The sequence below is a fragment of the Lynx canadensis genome, chromosome F2 (genome assembly GCF_007474595.2).
Source record: "Lynx canadensis isolate LIC74 chromosome F2, mLynCan4.pri.v2, whole genome shotgun sequence".
NCBI lineage: Eukaryota > Metazoa > Chordata > Mammalia > Carnivora > Felidae > Lynx > Lynx canadensis.
Genome location: NC_044320.2, coordinates 41,573,685 through 41,577,669, shown reverse-complemented (window position 1 = coordinate 41,577,669; position 3,985 = coordinate 41,573,685). Strand labels below are relative to the sequence as shown.

At 45.3% G+C, this 3,985-nt stretch overlaps 1 non-coding gene across 1 annotated transcript; it reads left to right on the top strand.

Annotated features, from left to right (window-relative positions):
• On the top strand, window positions 1–73 carry TRNAK-CUU. The gene has a single exon. It is a non-coding gene; the product is annotated as a tRNA-Lys (tRNA).
• The last annotated feature ends 3,912 nt before the right edge of the window (window positions 74–3,985 follow it).

Sequence of the window (3,985 nt, the reverse complement as noted above, 5' to 3'; positions counted from 1 at the left end):
GCTTGGCTGGCTCAGTTGGTAGAGCATGTGACTCTTGATCTCAGGGTCGTGAGTTCAAGCCTCATGTTGAGTGTAGAGTTTACTTAAAAAACAACAAATAACAACAACAACAGCAGCAACAACAACAAGCTATTTGTTGAGCAATTGGGTTTGATGCCCATGAGAATAAACTTTGGCACAGTGTAAAGCCCTTCATCTGAGGCCTGACAGCTTGGATATGGAAAGTATGTGGACAGAAAAATTCTTGTTGAGTCAAAGTTATGCTTCTAACTTCCCAGTGTGGTCATACGAATGGGGAAGTGTGTGTCCCTTCAAGTATATGCAACTCAGCTCCAGCCAGTGTGACTGAGTCAACTCGACAGGGTTTCGAGGTGACATAAAAGGGGAAAATGGGAAAACGTTTTTCAATCAGAGGAGCCAGACCCTCCCTTACCTTCATATTACAATTCTCTCATCTTTTCACCACATTTGAACAGCTAGAGAAGCCTCCAAGAAATGATGATATACCAACACTTAAAAGTTGCCAAGGTGGGGCGCCTTGGTGGCTCAGTTGGTTAAGTGACTGACTCTTGATTTCAGCTCAGGTCATGATCTTGCAGTTGGTGGGATTGAGTCCCACGTTGGGCTTTGTGCTGACAGTAGGGAGCCTGCTTGGGATTCTCTTTCTCCCTCTCTCTGTGCCCCTCCCCTGCACACGCGCACATGCGCAGTCTCTCTCTCTCTCTCTCTCAAAAATAAAGATGAAAAAAAATGTTTTTAAAGTTGCCAAAGGGAGACCTTCCAGAAATAGTGTAGTAAGTGAAACACATGTTTTGTAGTCTTCTCTGCCATACAAATCCATCTTTTCTTGAGTCACTGTATATTTTTCCCTCTCTCCTTCAGCCCTCTTGGTGTAAACACATATTGAGGGTTTAAGATGAACTTTTTAAAGTTCAATAGCAATGATGGACAAGGCAGATCTAGTGAACACAAAAAAGAATTTTTGAAGACTTAGTCATTTGGTAAGATGAGCACACACTATGACAGGCTCTACAAATGCAAGGCTGTCTTGATATACACTTTTGCTGATTGCAAATCTCAGAAGAACATTTACAGTAGCTTATTTGTAACTTCAGATCTAAGTTGCAGCACGGGTGTCAAAGTCAGTTTTAGAAATCTCCATGGGATATTAAAGAAATAAAGATATTTTTGTTTGTTGTTGCTATTTTGGTCTCAGAATAAAAAGAATGTAGGAGAAAGTAAAAACATAATTAACACCTGTATTCCCAGAATGAAAAAATGTGATTATAGAACAGTGGTAGAAAATATATACAGAAAGTTGGCGAGATGACTCATAAGCACAAGCACCAAAATAGCTCAGCTTTTGTATACGGTGTGACAGATCTGCCAACAGCTAACTAATGTAATAGAATAATGAATCACTTGGGACTAGATTTATTTTAAAATCCCTGTAAGGCACACCTACATACGTAGTACCAGAAAAGGCCACCGACTGTCAGCAAACATGGCCATCATAATATGGGGGGTTGGGGAGTAAAAGCAAGGAGGTCATGCACTGGTAAGTTCCATGGTACCAGCTGCTCTTCACTTTTAAGTCGGCTCCCCTCACTTTCCCGCCACCTGTCTGTGCAGGGAGCACTGAGTGTTCAGTGGTTAAGCCCCAGGGGCCATGCCTGTGGCTGAGGCTGAGGTAGGTCTCCTTGGTTCTCCTTTTTCTCTACTACAGGCCTCGGGCTGCTGAGGGCCCTTCCCTCTTTCAAGGCAACACTACCCATTCTATCTCTGGCTTCACTTCTCCACTCCAAGGCTGGAGACACAGGTTGGCTTGTTTTACCCAGTCTGCGCATCACTCACATAAGCGCATGTGTCCTTTCCGTGCCAAGGTTTCACAGGGTCAGCTCAGGGAGGCGGGAGGGGAAAGAACCGGCAAATGCGGGGAAACCTCAGGCCTCAGGGAATCTTACCAAGTTCCCGCCTTTGGGGTTCTGGCTGTCATTCCCAGCTTCCCCAAAAGCCCTTCAGCCTTCCATGTACTCTGAGTTCTCTGCCATGGTTGTATCCCAAGCTTGGAGCTCACCCCTCCCTGGGGTACCAGTGGGAGAGTGCTCCACACCCCTGCTCACTTTCCCCTGGGGTTGATGCATTCCTTGGCTCTGAGGCTCCAGCTGGGACCGAATGATGAGTCAACTTGTATCCCCTCTGATGCCATTTTTCTGAAATAAATAATTCCTGTTTCTGAGGGTCCCAGATTGAATGGCACATCTTTCCAACTATTCTCTACTCCATAGAGAAATGACCGTCTCCATGCATTTCCTCAGCTGCTCCACAACAGAACTCAGAGTCAAACTGCTTGGCTTCCAACCCCTACTCTGCTACTTGCTTGCTAACCAGTGACATACGGCACATCACTGAACCTTTTTTAGCCTCCGTTTCCTCACCCATCTAGTTGTGGTGTGGTTTCAAAGATATAGGCCACTTAGCACAGTTCTGGGTACACAACAAGAATTCCCATCAGGACTCTTGCCAATATCTGCTAGCCACGATCCAGCACCTAAAGAAGTAATGCCTGACACAGCAGGGGCCTCCTGGACTTGGCTCCATCATGGCAGCCAGCGTCCATTCTGGCCGGTCAGCACCGGTTGCTTTTGTGTTGAAAGCAAAGTCACTCAGAGAAGTGTGTACTAACAGGTGGTTAAAGCACAGGAGAGGTGAGACAGGAACCACAACTGGAAGTGTGGAGGGATGGGAAAGAGCAGGATGGAAAGGTGTCTTTTGTCTGTAGTGTGATAGGCAAACAGGATCTTAGTGGCTTACAGAACAGAGAAGTGTAGGGAAGGTTGTTGTAGTATTGTCTGTGGCTGCCATAACAAATGACCACAGAAAGGGTTTTAAAACAACAGAAAGTGACTCTCTCACAGTTCTGGAGGCCAGAAGTCTGGATTCCCTTTGAAGGTGTTGGCCAGGTTGTACTCCCTCTGAAGAGAATCATTCCTTGCTTCTTCCAGCTTCTAGCATCTCCAAGCTTTCCTTGGCTTCTAGCAACATAACTCCAATCTTTACCGCTGTCTTCACATGGCCTTGCCCCTGTGCGTCTCTGTACCTCAAATCTCCGTCTTTCTCTTAAAAAATTTTTCTTAATGTTTATTTATTTTTGAGAGAGACAGAGTGTGATTGGGGGAGGGGCAGAGAGAGAGGGAGACACAATCTCAAGCAGGCTCCAGGCTCTGAGTCGTCAGCACAAGCCCCACGTGGGGCTCCAACTCATGAACTGTGAGATCGTGACCTAAACCGAATTGGCACTTAACCAACTAAGCCACCCAGGCACCCCTCCTTCTGTCTTTCTCTTATAAGGACATCTGTTGTTGGAGTTAGGGCCACCTCAGTGCCAGGATGATCTTATCTTGAGATCCTTAATGTAATTATATCTGCAAGGACATTTTTCTTTCTCTTTTTAAAAAATTTATGTTTGTTTAAGTTTACTTACCTTGAGAAAGAGGGAGAGAGCACATGCACACACAGAGCATAGGAGGGGCAGAGAGAGAGGGAGAGAAATCCCAAACAGGCTCCGCACTGTCAGCCCAGAGCCCCACACAGGGCTTAATTTCACGAATTGTGAGATCATGACCTGAGCTGAAATCAAGAGTCAGATGCTAAACCAACTGAGCCACCCAGGTGCCCCAGGAACTTTTTTTCAAAATAAGGTCATATTCACAGGTTGTAGGGGTTAGGACTTGAACACATTTTGGGGTACCACTATTCAACGAACTATAATTATGTACTAAAGCAGAGATCTTTGCACACAGAGGGCACTTAATAAATATTGTGGCTGATACATGTTTACGGATTTTCAGAAGACTAATTCTATGACATCAAAGAGGATAATGTGGGAACCTCGGCACTTACTCAGAAATGTTCCTCAGCACCATTCTTCTGTTCTGGCTCTAGGGGAGAATCAGTTTTTTCATTTTACCAGCTTCGGGAGGCT